General features: G+C 37.8%; 1 pseudogene; it reads right to left on the bottom strand.

Moving 5' to 3' along the window:
• The window catches only part of LOC139710091 (aminopeptidase N-like), a 76,357-nt pseudogene that overhangs the window by 14,436 nt on the left and 43,019 nt on the right, over positions 1 to 18,902 (bottom strand).

Genomic DNA, 18,902 nt, shown 5'->3' with positions numbered 1-18,902 from the left:
TCAAAATTTTTAGCCTACATATGGGGAAGACAATCTTTAAAGTTCAAGGATCGACTTTGAAGCATTCACGAGTAAAGTTCTCGTCGACATCAGGACATAACCCTGACAAAGGCAAGTGCGCAAAAATATTCACAACATCCAAAAAAAAAAGTTAACCTGTGAAACTTTGAAAAGCAAGTGATCTTAATAAATTACATAGTCCAACAACACAAAAAAACCCCAGAAAATTTCCCTTGACCTCTAATTTCTTTTCTAATACAAAAACAGATCATAGAAAGTAGAAAATGCAAAATCAAGTAAACTCGTAAAAATCAATTTCATTTTCAGAATACCAAAGTACTGTGAGTTCTAATTGCCTGTCCAAAATGACTCATAAAGGCTTGTTCAGATATGATGAGTCAAACTCCGGCAACATTTTAGTGCACAAATCAATGCGATATGAGATGGTAAAAAACAAACAAATAAACAGATCAAAATGCAACAAAACAAAACAAAAACACTGAGGCAAGAGGAATATATTTTGCCACACAGTGGCAAGAAGTTATGGTGCAATCAAGCTCAAAAGTAAGTGAAGATATAATGTCATGAGTTTATCTTTATCTTATTTTTTTTTTTTGAGTCATGTGCATTCATTAACATAATGAAAGTGGCGTGGTTCGGCGCACCATATCTGAACACTAAAAATGTCAGGGGGTTTGTCGCATCATATTTGAACAAACCTTTTAGTCATGTAGACTTACCTTTTGAAATCGGATAAGGTAGTCTATAGCCAAAGCCACAGCAATCTTGCACAATCCTTGCGCCCTGGTTCACAGGTGGAAGCAGATAGAGTACAAGAAGGATTTGCAGGTTACTTACATTCTATGCTGTGTTGTAAGAAATGCATGTTATATACAATATATTCTACGACTCATATCCAGGTATCAACAGAAATTATCAGTGAATTGCACTGCATAATCAGGGAGCATTAAGTAAAACATATGATCCTTCATGTAGGATGAACCCATGGGTTGTTGTGTGACTTCTTTAAAAAAAAACAAGAAAAAAAAAACTCTTCTTTATTTCATCAGCATCTCCAAAATAACAAAATTACATTTTAATACATATTGATTTGTGACTGTGAACTTACAATTGAGTTTGGTGAAATCCATTCATCCGCCTTTGAAAAATCAAAGTCACAAGATATTTCCTGCATTTTTTTTTCATAATGAAGGGCTCCTGACCCTTGATTATTGACCTCATGACCCTCATCGACTCCAGGGAAACGTTTGATAAAATGTATTGTCAGATGCAAAGATTTCAGCTACTTATAACAGTTGTCACCAATGACAAGTTTTGTGGAACGCCCCCTGGATTTACATATCCTTAACAAGTTTTATTCACAGATGATTGTTTTCAACTTGCGGCATGATACACAAGAAACGATATTGGATGGATAGACATCTAGAACATAAAAAAGGGGCTTTCATACCCTGACTGCTACCAGGTCTGGTGGTACACTATTTGATGATTGCTCCAAGTCTCATGAATCCACATCAGTTTTCCGCATGTGTTCTCCCAGCAAACTCAACAGCTTGACTGTGGTTTCTGAAGGCTTTCCTCTTGCTAGCTTGACAAGACCTTCCACCAAAAACTGGCCACTGCTCAAAAAAGCTTGGCATCGTTGCCTGGGAGAAGGAGTGAGAAGTACTGTTCAACCTGCAAGTGTAAGGACCATGAACATACATAATTATCAAGTGGCTACAAGTCCGCAAACTGTCAAACTGGTGCGCAAGGTGTGATGCACTGGCTTAGGATTCAAAGTACTGAACATCCACATAACTGCACTAGTGTATTTACTGTATACAAGTGCATGAAACAGATTTATCTGGTGTGCATGAAAGATTTGATCAGAACTGCAGAAAACAAAGGGTTTTGTTCAGGTGGCTTCAGATTAATTCAGTCGGTGATTCTATTATATATACCTATTTGAGATATGCTCATAATTTCAAGTTCGTTTTAATTAGCCACCAGGGGGGGGGGGGGGGGGGGGGGGGGCAATAATATCCTGCTTCCAGGTATTCATCATCTTTATGCAGTGTACATTCATGCAAATATTATTTGAGGAGAAATGGAAAATCAAATGCCATTTTGCAATTGATCTACTCTCATTTTCAAGGTTTTTTAGATAGATAATAAAAGGTCTTTTTGCAATTCTGTCATTTTCAAGATTCTCAAGTGCACTATTGCCAATATCATTAAGTGTGGCAATAACATAAGTATGGAGAAAAGGGATATTTCAGAAGGGATTTTTTTTTCCAAGAGATTATTTCAACAAATACTACCATCAAAGTAGACGTATATTCCCTCACCTGAATCATGAAAAAAGCGATGATACATGTATTCCATTTTGACTCATTTGTGAAATTTAGGATCAGTTCTCAGACAGAGAACAACTGCCAGTTATTAATATGGGCTGTGATTCTGTTTCTCGCTACCCTTGAACTCGCACCTTACAATTAGATCTAGAGTCTAGAGTCTTAACATGGACTCGGTGGAAATACCGGTTTTACATGCATGTGACGTCATCAACTTTATAAGAGCATATTCTTATATAATGTAAATTTGTAAGCGGTTAGCAAACTCATAAATAGTAGTACTCATATTAGAAACTACAGTAAACCTCGGATAAGTCGACGTCGAGTGAGTCGAAAATCACTTAACTCGAAGTAAAATAAAAAGTCCCGATTTTTCCCTATGTATATTCTCTAAGAAATATTTGGATAAGCCGAAGTACGAGAGTCGAATTTCGGATGTGTCGAAGTAAAACATTCAGTCCCTTTTGTACAAAATACACGTAGTTTACATCACTTGAGCCGAAGAAAATTTATCTGGCATTCTCATTACATTTAGAGGAGAACAAAAAAATCGGCATGTTGCAGAACCCCGTCCCTGACTTGCTGCAGTAAGCATGCACACTCACCGTACCGCTCCGCACGCATGTCGAATACATACACATCTGTACATGTATACACACAGCACATCGATCCATACTTTATCCATATACACACAGCACATCCATACTTTATCCATGTCAAGCCAGAACTCCTTGGTCAACCAATCGCTGCTTTAATATTTTGGTGACAGGCCAAGTAGGCGGAGCTTGTTTGTGCGTGCCCGGCTGGCTGTCTAGTTTTGTTCAATGGAGGTGGGATGGGCCTGGGAGAGTGTTTGTCTCAGGGTAGGTCAACAGAGATGGCTACCTATGTTGCACCATAGACATATAGCACATGCACATTGCCACATTAGCGCAGACATTCTCAGAACTACGTTTAACTGCCAGTATTGATGCAAATTCCATGTTCAATTTAGAACAAGAACATTATCTTCGAGAACAGACAAATTTGAATGCAAACACACACAAGCACACACACACACACACACATGCATGCAAATGTACTATAACACATGTACATAACTGTGAGTCGAAAAAAAAATCGACTCTCGCGAGAGTCGAAGTTCACTTAAGTCGACGCATTTTTGTCAGTCCCGAGAGCTTCGACTCATGCGAGGTTTACTGTAGTTAGTAGATTCTAACGTAAGATCCACGCGCAAACACTAGCGTCCTATATAGGCCCCTACGTTCCTACGTGTAGCTACTGAAAACATCACGTAACCTGTTGTGATAAACAAAAATCGGGTCGGGAGAACCCCCCACCCAGCCCCTTTAATCGGGTATTTACGCTCTTTTTAGAGCGATATTTGCTACTAGTACCTAGTACTAATTTAAACCTAACAGTTTGGACCTAGAACAGTTACAGTAGGCCCTACAAAAAATATAGTAGGCCTAGGGGCCTACCAGTATACCTACGAACATGTAAACCTACGAACATGTACACACAAACATTGTTCGAACTTCGTCTTCGTGCACGTCAGTAGCGGGTAATGATTTGCGCGCTAACAAAGATCCGCACCAGAGCCTCAGAGGTAAGAAAACTACATCAATAACAATACAAAATGCCACGGAACCTTTTATATTTAAAATTTGATGATATTTTTAAAATGCAATTATTGGACAAAGGAACCCTCAGCGAAATTCGGACTCAATGCACCGCGTTGGTGTTATGGCCTATTATGTATGGCAAACACTATAGGCTACATGTACTTAGTATGCTGCGCTACATAGCATACTATAGTATTATGTGTGTGCAAAGACAAAGTTATCTATAATATGCGATGAAATCCATGAAAATCATGCACATCGTTTATGATAGAAAATAACTGGTACAGGAAATAATTACCTTAAAAGATACTTATCCCCGCTGACAGACTTAGCAAAGTCACCATCATAGATTCAATGTCATTTTTAGCCCCAGACGACATCGAAAACCTGACTATCGCGATGACAGACGTTGACGACTCCGCGCCACAGCAACAAATTCCAGGCATTGGCATGTGTAACCAATGAGATCATCGGACTGCGAACACGTGACTTTCTCTGTTGGACAACTAACACCGATACGGTGTTATTAGTGAAAACCCCCTTTTCATGACAAAACTATAACACCACTTGGGTGTCATTTTAACACCGAGAATCTAACACCCAATGAATGAGAGAATGTTGGTGTTAAATTAACACCGAAGGGTGTCAAATTGTGTCAATTTAACACCAAATTTAACACCCACAGTTTGACACCCGGTTGGTGTTACACTTTTAACACCGCATTTTTTGCAGTGTACAAATAAGTACTCGCTGACTTAAAAAAAAAAGAAAAAAAGAAGATAAAGGAAGGGAATACAATCTTCCAGTCTTTGGAAGTAGGTTTCTGTGAGAGCATGCTTTCGTTTGCGTATAATTGCTTTTCTTATCCTTTTAGACCATGCATCGTCCTATGTTAATCTATAAAGCAGTCAATCTCATGTATAGGGCTTACCACCAACGTCCCTAAAATATCTTATTAGATGGCATATGGGCGCTTTGATATTATAGGTCATGCCACTTAAGCAAGGAAATTCATTGTAATAGCCAAGCCCATCGGAAGGAAATTGCAAGCTTTCGGTCTCTTGTTCAAATTTCGGTGCATTTCAGTGTTTTCATTGCGTAAAACAGATCCGGAACTCAAGTCCAAATTTAAGCACCTGTTGCAGATTTCTCAAAAGTAAGAGTAATATTTCAGTCGCACTCTTCAATGTGGATACGGTACCCACAAAGCCGCTCCAGCATTGTGAGAAACACAATGTTGTTGCGGTTCCGTGACATTTGCTCCTGCGACAATATTGCTCCCATGATGTTATATGCGCTCTAAGCCGAACATAAATTCTACCCACAAGAAAACCCTAATCCAAATCCTCCATTCAAACTGAACCTAAAACCCTATAACAACCCTAACCCTAAGTCCTTGGAGAAAATAAGACCGGAGCAATTGTCGCAGGAGCACATGTCGTGTCATCTGTTATACTGCATACCTTAAATATGCCGTAGACCGGAGTGGTTCGCAGCATGGTGTCCACGTAGGCAAATGTCACAAGGGCGCCCTTCCATGGCACGTATTCTGTCTCATACTTGAGGTACCTTGTGAGGTCGAGGGCTAGTGAGAGATTCACTCGACCTTCCGTGGCGAGACTGAAGACGTCGTCGATTAGAACCGCTCGACTTGCCGGTGAAATTCTCTACACAGAAATGCGATACGGAAAAGAATGAGTGCGACACTGATGACGAAAATTGTGGTAATGAATACGTTTGCCGCTTTGTCCGAACGATCCTTTTCACATTCATGATTGTGGTTATGCATTCGCATTTACTTTTCCATTACGATATGAATGATTTAGGCCTATTTCTATCAGAAACACCGAGCGTATTACGAAGAAGCGATGACAGCTTGTGTTGAAATTTTCATATAACTGCTGGCTTTCAAGACTGTGCCTTTCAAACAGTTACCAGAGCATCATCGCTGTAGTTACTGATATGAGGAATACATTGACATCTTCAGTAGATTACGAATAGAGAAAGATGGAGGATTTGCCAAAACTAGAAGAGTTGACGAGATCTTTTTTTTTTCACCTAATCAATTTACCTATACAATAGATACGAAGAACTTGTGAATCTGATGATTGTTTAATGAATGCGTTGTGTAGGGCTAATGTCAAAATCATACAAATGAGTTGGCCATGCTTCGTTTTTTTTTTATTGGTTTCATTTTTCCATCTGAGAAGATGACTGGATAGGTCATATTTAGCTGCATTATGTCTGGTCTTCCATGGGATCCACTTGGGTGTGAGGCAGACCACTTCATCGGGTTATGCACCTTGCTCTTAATGTAATAGCGATCAATGAATGAAGCGGGATCTTTATGAGATCATGAATGTATGAGTTGTGCATGAGTTGCGACACTGGGGATCTCCATGTCATGTCCTATCCGAAAGGCAGAGTGTTTCGCTTCTTACTGGAGGGGATGACAGCTATTCATCGACTCGGGAATCGAACCCTGGTCATATTGATTGCGAGGGTGACGAGCTACCGACTGAGCAAAAGCACCGCCAAGTGGTTACGATCGTTTCGGTAAGAATGACTTCGAATGAAGAGGCTATCATACCCTGTGATCCTCTTCAAGCTGTTGACAAATCAGTCGCCAGTTGTCGATGTCGTAGTTGGTTCGGAAGAAACCGGTGCGATTAATGTTGATGAGGATCCACTGGTCAGATCGCACATTCGGCATCGAAATTTGACCTGCGGACGGACGTTGAAATTTTGTATATCATGAACGAAATTTAAATTGTCTAGTTATATCATTACAACGTTCTTACACAATCTACGAGAACAGAGGCGGAACGGTGTACGAAATATAGGGATATTACGTTTTGATATATTTTGTTATTTTTGCTCCCTTGCTTTCTTTGACTGAGTACACTGTAGTTTCATTATAAACCGATTGTTTTCTTATTCTCACGTGATTCTGGAGTTCATTCAAACAAACATGGAGTGCAGTGTTCGGGTGTTTTTTTTTTTCATTACTTGGTGAGAGTTTTGTGACAAGCAAGATAGAATTAAAGAAAGAAAATTAGATATGGAAAGAGAACACGATGAGGAATATGGAGAGGACTTATACAAAAGCTAAGAAATAAATACAATGGATCATAATAATTTCAGAACTTTCTCTCGCTGGTACATTTTGTGCTTATTTTGTCACCAAACATATAAGTTGCAGTAGTTGTTATTATGACGGTAATGATAAGGGGGATGTGATAATACGCTTGAGTGGATCATTATAACCTTCGAAATTTCTGCATTTACATTATCAATTGATTATGTATTTGAAATGCATTACTATATGCCTGCTGTTCAAAGTCCTATACCACCGTGATTCTGAGCTGAAGCGTTCAATATAAATGCATGGAGCTACCAAAATGCACAAAAGAGGGACGACTTCATACGACAGTTCATTTTGATTTGCAGAGCTATTACAATTGTTTCTGAAGACATAATCACAATATAGTGTACAAGAAAAAGATACATAATGAGAGTTAAGTCAATTACACGAAGTAAAAGCTAGGTCAGGTAGCAGGTGCGTATCTATTGCAAACACAATTCTCTCACCGGCCTTCGAGTCCAGCCAGTGGTTCCCCGGAAGGATGACGTCATGGCCCGTCGCAGCAGACGTAAAAGTTATAGGTATGGGCCAGATGTATCTGTGTGACGTCAAATTGTATGATGAATTAAATACATTATTTTACTGACACACATACACATACGCATACACAGAAGCATGCATATATAAGTATACAAGTATACAATAATTATAACTATATTTACAAGTGTCTGTTTTTATTGCAGAAACACTGCAGCAAAATCGGGTCGATTAGAAATTTCAAGTTTAGATATGACATCATTGTGTACAGTCGACTGGTGGACGGTAAACCTATTTGTGCTTAGCATGTCAAGCGAATGATGTGTTTAATGTTTCTGTAGAGAGTATTGTATTGTACTTGAGTTTGATAAATACTGTACTGTCATAGTCATGGTAGTGTATCAACGAGTCGTAAAATAATTCGAATAAGGGGGGTGGGCAGGGTTTTGGAGTAGTGGGCAGAAGCAAGATTCGAAGGGAACAACCCTTTCGTGTGAGAGCACGTAGCGAAGAGGAAAAGAAAAGAAAAAAATAACGGTTGTACCATTCACTTTCGTTAACGTTATTGTACTCTCTAAAAAAATCGAGTGAAAATATTCACTCTTTAAAGAGTGAATACAAAAAAGAGTGAATTTAGAGTGAAATTGGAGTGAATTTTGAGTGAAAATATTCATTTTCACTCATTTTGGAGTGACTTCAGGGATCACTCGAAGATTTTGGAGTGATCCCTGAGGTCACTCTAAAACGAGTGAAAATGAACATTTTCACTCAAAATTCACTCTAATTTCACTCTAAATTCACTCTTTTTTTGTATTCACTCTTTTAGGAGTGAGCATTTTCACCCGATTTTTTTAGAGAGTATCGCTTGCATTGTTAGGTTAGTTGTCTATTCCGAGTAGTCGCCTACATTCAAACAAATTACAAACGTACAGCATTGAATGCACTGACAAAGTGACGGCCATATAATTTTACCCGTATTTTGACTCGGGCACTTCACTGACGGGGTCACGATCGAGGAGAAAATGTTCCTGATAAAAACAGACCAAGCCCGGTGTGTCTCGACAGTCACGTGACACGGTGACCACAGGGTAGCCCATCTGACCCAACCACGGATCCATGATACGGCTGATATCTACATAGTCGTCCTCCCCATGCGATATCTGACAGACAGATAGAATATACTCGTGTTTCGCTTTTAAAGTACAACTTAATGATAACGCCTTATACATATAATGCTATACATCAATGTCGTAGTTAAAGGAGACCTCCGGACGATTTTCAGATTTTTTCATTTGAACAACTACAAATTAGTTATACTGAGGACAGAGTTTCAGAATTTGTGACATTTGGGATGAAGAATAAGAATATTTTCAAAATTTAGAACAAAAAAAAAATGCAACGAACAAGGATGATGACAATCATGGCACAGTCACCATAAGAATGCATGAGTTGGGGCTCAAGGAAGCAGAACAAAAGAAGAAGGCATGAATAGATTATGCACAGGTGAACTCGCAGGCAGGCGGTATTGTAATGGAATTACACCGCTACATTTCTGAAATATGTGAATCTCCTATGTCATCATCCTTGTTCAGTGTAATTTGCTTAAGGTTTTTCAAAGTATTATTCCTCTGCTAGAGAACCACAATAAATTCCACAAATCTATACATGGAGTTGTTGATTTATGTACTACATGATGTGAAATTATGAAAATCGTCTGGAATGTCCCTTTAAATCGCAGGCTTACATGCAGTTGACATATTATTGCGTTATTAGGCGTAGTGGAGATAAGTCAAGGAATTCTTTGATTGTACTAGCTATAGCTATGGAAAAGGTCATAAGGTGAACATTCGATTATATCAAACAATTATTCTTTTAATAGCACACTATGCCCGACGTATGGATTATGCCCAAATTGCCAACACGAATGTGAGCCGATGTGAATTTGTGATAACGAATGGTCTCAAAAGTGGAATGTTGGGTGTTCCCCCCCCCCCAAAAAAAAAAAAAATAAATAAATAAATAAATAATGGTTCAAGTACTTACAGTGAAAAGATAAAAGAAGTCAGTCTACATGCTGGTGAAACCCAGTCGGAAATTGCAAGAATAGAGCCAAGGAGCATTAAGGAGAGAGGGCATAAACTAAACCACCTTTGTTATCATCCCTAATTACCAGTTCTTGTATAAAATGACAATCATTGTTTATAGGCTTACCGAAGACATAGCTCTCCATATGTCCCACGCGTCTGCATTGCTGTACTGTTTGCTTTGTAAGAAGACCTGTGTAAATTATGACAAACACGGTCAACAGAAGTGAAATTTGCATTAGATCTTTCCTGGATACGACATCATCCTATTTTGTGAAGCTTCACCATAATTATAGGTATGTGATTTCAATAAGAGAGGCAAACTTGACAGTCTACTGCGGTATAAAATCAAATTTCTTGAAACAGAATCTTTCTTCCTATCCTTGTATTTAGCATTTCAATAACATAATTACAGTGAAATCTGTGGAAAGAGAATTGTAATGAACCTAATGATAACAATAATTCTTACTGCAGTAAAAATCATTATTATCATGGTCATGATTATTGATTAGTAATTACAAGTATTAATGATTATCATAATTACAACTACAGTGGAAGTAATAAGAAAAAAATCTTAATTTGTATTAGAAAGAAAGTCACTGATGACCAAGTAAAAAAAAAAAAAAGAAAGAAAAAAAAAAAAACATCCGCAGCAGTAGTCTATTCATTTCAGCCACGCCCACAACAGCTTGTTAGGCGTTAACACGTATTGAGCTAATGCGTCTAGTTAGCGTGAAGGTCGTATGTCTGTCGACACAATGTGGAAGAAGAAGGGTTAATGAATCACGTGACGACTCACCGCCAGACCGTCTTTAAAGTCGTTGTAGCCGATACTGTGCTCTAGCATTCGAAGTATGGCCGGGCTCTGCAAAACGTGTAACATATGATAAAAACCATGACAGTCAAATGTTTCTTTAATGCAGTTAACCTCTCTCGCAGCGTATTTCAATCATAATACAAAGTTTCTTGCCCTGACAGTAAAATTTGAAGTTGATTTCCTCACTAAATATATTTGTTACTTAAGTAACTTCTTTAGGTTGTATTATGACGTTTAGAATTAGATGGATTGTTTATTCCATAAACTGTTGACTGCTTTTTAACAGTGTTCAGACCATCGTAAAACCATCAAACTTTCGAGTATGAGTAGAAAACAATATAACGGCAACTTATAAGAATAGGCATGATAGGATAGAGCCTTTGTAGCCGGCTGGTCCCAAGACTAGTAGACGAAAAGACTGATAGACCAATAACTAAACTAGTAGACCGTAGTATACTCACCTTCTGGTAGGCGATCATGTCGAAATTGTCCATGATGTCACCGGCCTTGTGGACGGGTTGTTGTATGGGGTGTGATGTCACATGAGAGTCAAGTTTCATGACAGATTGCAGTTCTTTGATCACGAATTGTTCATCCCACTGTAAGAGGAAGGAAAAACACCATTAACCTTTACAACGCTCATAGACGTTTGAATTGCATATTTGCAAATATTCTTCCACCCCGCTTTTCCTTTCTTGAACTATTTAAAGGTCATGTTCATTAAGATAAACGACAGGTCTATTCCTTTTGGGACATTACTACACGATGTACATGTATAATGAATATGATCATGATTATATTTGACTGGAAATAAGAACTTATCTTTATCTTCAATTTGATAATGGTTTTGAATACCTACGGAATCTAACAATTCCTTAACTCATTTCAAATTGCTATACTACATGAAAAAAAAACACCCAGAAAACAAGTAGGGGCCCTATTCAATAACCAATGGTTCTGGAATTATCGACCGGCTCCCTCACCCCCCCCCCCCCCCCCCGCACCCCTTCAAACTGGTGAGGTCCGTAACGTTTGAATTACTTCATGTAAAGGATTTCTTTTCCTTGAAAAAAAATCAGGGAAATGAGTTGAGGCGTGAACGTAAACCATTTGAAATCTGGGGAGACAGTTACATCATAGTCTTCATCTAATTAGCATGACGTGGACGATGCCATTCTTTTACGAAAACAATAGTACATTTTCATGATATTTCATCAGTTTTCTGTTTTATTTATAGGAAGGGAGTAAGATTTTAATGGAAGTGTCACTACGCATGTAGTAGACTATAAACTAGGAGATAAGTCTATTTGGTGGCTTACCATCGCCCACTCAGGGAACAAGACTTCCAGAGCAATGGTACCCATGATGGAGGCAAAGCATTCCTTTAACCACAGCTCGTCCCAGAATATCTGTGTCACCAGATTACTGTACCACTACGGTAAAGCAAAAACGCAGATGATAATCAAACTGTCTTTATAATATGTACAGCTTTATTTCTGTATCTTCTCGACATACGTATAATTATGCAGGTCTGATATAATTCTGATGATTAGTTATGTAATTCATACCTTAATCTTGCTGTTCTCGTGTATCCATAGTAGGCCCTACATGAGGCTTATCATGTAGTAACTGCATATTCTATATACCTGTATTTCAATGGCAGAAAGGAAGTTGTTTGGGTCCTTCAGCATGCTTTGTCATCGTATGTTCTCACGTATCCAGACGTATTCTTAGGTAAATTTCTTTTTATCTCCTCTTTTGTTTGACTGTATTTCTTCCAAACATGCGCTCAAATTGCATCCATTACGCTTTAATACAAGTATTTACAACTGGTATCATAGTACTTGTAATTAAAGGACATTGATATTATTTTGTCCTTTTTTAATATTGTTATGATAATCTAATATCTCCTCCAATTTCCTGAATTTCCTGAAGTTTACATGTGTGCGTGCCTGTGTGTGTGTTTGTTTGCATATCCTTTATATTTCTCGAAAAGTTACGAAAGTTACTAGTATATTCCCTAGTGTATAAGTGACGGGAAAGGTCATTAGATATTGGTGGTGACTTTATTACAGGATATACCTTTGCAGAATGCTTGCCCAGTTAGGTAGTCTTCCCTTCTAGACGTATTGCTTCGCTTCGATCGTTGTAGGGTCTACGTTTATATCATTTTGTATGAATGCTGTGCTCCTTGGGGTTAGGTATTCCGTTAACAAATATAATCTGATACCTTGTATGATTATAGCACATAAACTAAAGTAATCACATCAAAACCGAATAAAACGCGTCAAATCAAATACAGTGTAATTGTCAGAAGAAGAACGTGTGCCGATGTCTCTCTCTATACCTGGTGGCCGAGTTCGTGGGCAATGACGAAGGTGAGGGCCTGCAGACTCTCCGTGGGGGTCTCGCGCTCGTCGTAGAGCATGAAATCCTCGCGATACGTCAATAACCCCCAGTTCTCCATCCCCGCTGGGATGAGTTCCGGTAGAGCAATCATATCTGCTTCCGGGTCGCAGTAAGTGAGACAAAGAAAGAGAGGGGGGGGGGGAGGGGGGGTGGGGAAGGAGGGGAGAGAGAGAGTAGCTGTCTGTTTTGTTTTTATCAAAGGAAACCTTCGGATGATTTTCAGACTTTTACATTTGAACAACTATAAATTAGTTTTACCTGGTACCGAGTTTCAGAAGTCATAGTGATTGGGTTGAGGAATAAGAATGTTTTAAAAATTTACAAGTTGCAATGAACAATTAAGGATGATGACATGGCAGCCTCACCATAAGAATGCAAGAGTAGGGGCTCAAGGAAGCAGAACAAAAGAAGACGGCATACATACATTCTACACAGGTGAACTTGTTAAGCAAGTGGTATTGTAATGGAATTACACCGCTACATTTCTGAAATATGTGAGTCTCCTGTGTCATCAACACTACTTAGTGTAATTTGATTAAGATTTTTCGGAGTATTGTTTTTCTGCTCGAGGACCACAATAAATTTCACAAATCTATACAAAGAGCTGTCGATTTATGGACTACATGATGTGAAATTATAAAAATCGTCTGGAATGTCCCTTTAAAGCTCTCTCTGTGCCACTGAGTCGAATGTGTACAAATTCCACATACACACCTATGGAGAGGTAATTAATGTGGAACGCAGAGTGTAAAGGGTGAATCAGAATGTAATCATCGGAACATGCTTGTGGTAAGATTAACAAAAAACGGTAATATGAATCTTAAGTATATAGTGACATTATGAATATGGAATTTATCTAAACTACCAAATAAAGCAAAATGCGTTATGAATATCATAACCATTATCTATTGTTTTCTACAGCAACTAGAGCAAAATATGTTTTTGTTTGTTAGATCTATGTAGTGTGTTATGCATTTGCTGGGTTTTTTTAACAATTGTTATTTGTGATGCTATCGGGAATCCTATTTTCTTTGCTCATTTTTCCACTGATAAATAATATCTATTTCTGGTAAGTTTTTTTCTGTTCGCGAATTGTTATTTGTGTATATCTATTGTATGTATATACGCTGATGGAAGGCACATTTCCATGTCTAGGCCTATATTTGTGGACAATAAAACATTCAATTCCATCAAATTCGATAAATATATAGCTGAACATGTTCAGCATGGCTACATGTAAGCACTAAATAGTCGATGCTTGTTTACGTCGATGTATATAGGGCAACTTGTTAATCAGTAGTGTACACTGTTAGAAAAAAATCAACAAGGTTGTTTAAAATTTTAAACAACCACAAGTTAACCGGTGAATCGCTCAACTGTTGTTTAAAAATTAAACAACACGTAGTTGTTTAAACTTTTAACCCTTTGTTGTTTAAAAATTCTAAACAACTGTTGTTTAAAAGAAATTTAAACAACTGGGTTGTTTAAAAAAGTTGTTTAAAAATTTAAACAACTGTTGTTTAAAAGTCATTTTATACAACTGGGTTGTTTAAAAAAAGTTGTTTAAAAGTCTAAACAACTGTTGTTTAAATGTAATTTTATACAACTGAGTTGTTTAAAAAAAGTTGTTTAAAACTCTAAACAACTGTTGTTTAAAAGTAATTTTATACAACCGGGTTGTTTAAAAGTAATTTTATACAACTGGGTTGTTTAAAGCAAATATTAAATATTCATGTTTAGAATTTAAACAGTTCTTAATCCCATATTACTGTACAACTCACTTGTATATAAGCACAATAACACAAATGTTTATTTTTTTTTGCCAATTATATATTTCAGCACATTTTCACTGTCTATATCACTGACATCGTATCATTAGAAAACCTTCAATCTGTCAATATGTCCGTCGATGTGCAAACTTATTGCAAATAACAAATTGAGCCAATCAAGAATTGTCTCATCCATTTTCAGAATATATACAGAGTAACAATTCTTCTTATACAGTTAACCTTTGATAAGTCGAAGTTCTCGAGAACCGAGAAAAATGTGTCAACTTGCGCGGATTTAGTAAAAATATGCAGTTTGACTGCAGAGGAAAAATCACGAGCTTTTGTTATGCTTGAGTTAAGTGATTTCCCAGCTGAATTGACCTCGACTCATCTAAAGATTAGTGTATTGTCAAATGTACATTTTGATTCCACTTACATACAAATGGGGCGCTTAACGCCGTAAAAATCACATTTCACAATATTTCAACTAAACTGCAATGGCAAATTGAATTTGAAACATGCAATAATTAAAGAATTAATTATTATGCATAACATGGATGTGTTCAGCTTGAGATTATCTATACCTGTGCCACATTGAATATTTTGTTGCTTCATTTCTCATATTGTGTGGGTGCATGGGGACCATCAGTTGCCCTCAGATGGGTCCAAAAGGGCTAACTGAATGAACAGTACACAGAGAATGTAATTTTTCAGAATGCTTTTACAGTCCAATGCACACCTTACAGACACATTATCCAGTTTTATAGTGATCATACCCTGACAAGACAAGATAAATCTTGAATGAGTCTTATTTCCTGGAATAATTATCTGATTTTCTTAGAACCACTGACTTTGTTCCTGAAGTGTTTGTCACTATTACATGCGCTTGGAACTCTCATAAGCGAAGCATAAGGGAATGACCCTCTAAGGATTTGCTTTTCTGTCCCAATACTGTACTTTGTTGCCCCACTAAGAAAATATTACTGAAGGTATTGCACTACACAGCTTCTCTATTAACTAGATCATTTTTAACAATGTTCAATTTGATGTAACAACATTTTGAATCATTTCAGTTGCAATGCTTTTGGGGAACATCTGCAATAGTAAGTCAGGGGTTATTAGATTATATTTCCTTGACAGTACAATGATGACCGTAAATATACTGCAGATGGAGAAACCATTCACATTAAGAAATAAGTTTTTTATCTCTTGTGAAAATTCTACTTCATACCTATATTCAGCATATCTGAACAGACCAAATAACATATACAGTACATTGTAATTATAATGAAATTTACTCCTGTTTACTGGTGTAATTTGAGAAGTCATACCTGCTACCAACACATACAGTTTTTTTTTTTTTTTTTTCATAACTGGGATGTGCCAAGTACAGCATATCTGTCCAGCAAAGATCATCTCTGTCACTCCGGTGATAGAGATGGCAGTAATGAAGATTACTCTATATACAATGAAATAAATTCATAATGGAAATATACATTCTACGAAACAGTTCATCTTGAATTTTATGAAGGCCACATTCAGTACAGAGTGTCACCTCCATTATGCTCAACAGATATGAGGTTTTAATTTCATAATTGCTATATTTCTGAAAATTGACTGTCATGCTTCAGTATAAACCTGTGAAGATCTTGCCCAATATTTCATTAAGTCACTACTATGCAAAATACCCTTTTTAATTCATTTCTAGCCCATCTTTATCACAAGTTTTCAAGGGCCAACATTACCCACTACTAGAACAATCTTCTCATGACCTTTGATCTTTCCATGTGACATGAATCCATTACTTATTGAGTTATAAATAAATAAAACATAGATACCAAACCTTTACTTTGACGAATGACCTAAAAGTCAACTTTGTCAATTAAACTTCTGATGACCATGAAAATCTCATTCTACGCATCTAATCTTCCTGATTTGAAGAGTTCAGGTATGTCCTGATCTCTCTCACAGAATTGGACGTCACTTTACCAGGCATTTTGTAAACAACTGTCTCCAAGAACTGCCAGGCAGCAAAACATTGAGCCTGGTACTCTACATCTAGGACATAATGCACTTTGAATGCACAGTCCACAGCCTTTGTCACAGTTGGAAACAAGAATCCCTGTCTCTCTACAATAGGGAGTTTTCGCAAGCACAACGCGGCCGGGAGTTGAGCGTGTCGTGTGCGAAATTTGCTTCTGCACATGATCAAATCTGAGGAACGTCCCGTCCGGGGGAAAACGAGTACGGTACTTGGCCAAAATAGCGTTCGGTCCCAATGCTGGGCAGGAGTGAGCCAGCCAGTCAGCCAACCAATCAGCGATCTTGTCCCCACGCCTCCGTCTTGTACAGGAAAGCGAAACTGCATAGATATGGGGACGGGAGTCAGAGTACGGGGACTGTCACAAGTGATCGCTTCCTCGTATTCTCGGTCTTCACGTCATGTAGCGAAAACTTCCTAATGACAAAGGTTTGCAGTGGCTTCTTCCAGGATCCTCCCATCAGCAAGATGAAGGGCTGTGGTCTCTGCTTCCTGTCAATTTGTCCAATGTAGAAAGCCAGGTCTGTGTCCTCCTGTAAAATGAAATGGAAGTGGAAAAGAAACATGCATATACATCTCGATAAAATCTTAAAATAATCTACGCAGAAGTGTTGGGTTGAGGCATTGGTATAATGAAGTCCATCAGAACAGATATATTTCCCACACCTCTCCAGTGTTCAAGGTAGAGTTCATAATAAAGTGCCTGGCCAAATTCTGCAACATTTCATTTGCAAACATACACCCTAAATTGGGTATTTTATGTGGTATATAACATCCATGTATTACATTTTCTATTCTTGCAAGGGCTAACCATGACCTGGCTGAATGAATTTTCAACTGTGTGGCCTATGGGAACTTCTGAAAGGCAATTAATTTTATTGCTGGCAAGCCCAGGCAAAAAGTATTATCAAACAAAAACTACTTCTGAATTGCATTTCATTATTTTGGGTAAGTTACTCTTTCCAATACTAGTAGTACATCAATTTTGTCCACTGACATTGTAGGAACATTAAGGAGTATGCGAGGTCTTTTTTCTTTTTGGTATGGGGGGGGGGGGGGGGGGGGGAGACACCCTGTATCACATTGGATGTATATGAGTGGTATGTGATATATTTCCAGCATCTTGCTGAATATGATGATACCATAGGTCAAGTGCAATATTTATCAATGAATGGAATATTCCTTATTGGCGACATTTGGGACCAATTTTGCATTTCATGCAAATTTTTCCCCCTTTTTATCACAATGAAAAGGACATATTGATATTGGACAAGTGTGTGATTGAGCAGTCAGGCACAAAATAAAGTAAATATGTATGTTGACTATGTAATATAAGATTTTTTTTTCATTAAAAAAAAATTTTGTGATTCACAGCATACATTAGCAACATAGTAAATTTGCATAAATATGTAGAATCCATGGACTAAACTAACAAATGAAACAGCATAAACTGGGAATTTCTGTAACTATGGACCACAGCTTGAGGATTTCTATATTTTGTATTGTAATGTCAAAGTCCATCTCATCATTTTAATAAGAGGGCAACACATCACTTGTTTTAGAAGATTAGCCTCCGAACAGTTAGGTACTTACAGGTTGAAAGTCGTAGAATAACTCCGACTCCTGAAAGGAGCACTTGCCCCACACCCTCGCAGTCCAGCCTCGGCAAACTAGCGGCAGCATGCTGAATGCAAGCGTCTCTTTTTCCTCTGTGGAGCAAAATGTATGACACAGGGGGAGTATTTTGAATGATAAGTACAAATATACACTTTCAAAATATTAACACAATCAAGGCTGATAAAGAGAAATGCTGACAAGTATCAGCTCATATTCAGATGCTAGCGTATGTACTTATATTGTACTTGATTGCAACCAGGATTACTAACTGTGTGTGTGTGTGGGGGGGGGGGGGGCTGTTTTAAAGTTGTTTGGAGGGTATTGTAGAAAATACTACACATTTTGAATGAGGGACTGATTCTGGCAAAGGCATTTACTACCAAGACGGGCAAGTAATTGTGGATGAGTAGAGCCAAACTTGTAAGGCCAAGCATTAGAATTATAATGCTGTAATAATCATCATGCTATTCTACAAAGCAGCAATCAGAGTTACCATGAACTTGGATGAAAGAAAGTTGAATGGTGTTGACAGCCAGTGCCTTAATAAGAATAATCTTGCAC

The sequence above is a fragment of the Diadema antillarum genome, unplaced genomic scaffold, assembly GCF_040938485.1.
Source record: "Diadema antillarum isolate AM-2024a unplaced genomic scaffold, OU_Dant_1.0 seq00001497_RagTag, whole genome shotgun sequence".
Classification (NCBI taxonomy): Eukaryota; Metazoa; Echinodermata; class Echinoidea; order Diadematoida; family Diadematidae; genus Diadema; species Diadema antillarum.
The sequence above is the reverse complement of the archived record's forward strand: the minus strand, read 5'-3'. Positions and strand labels throughout refer to the sequence as shown.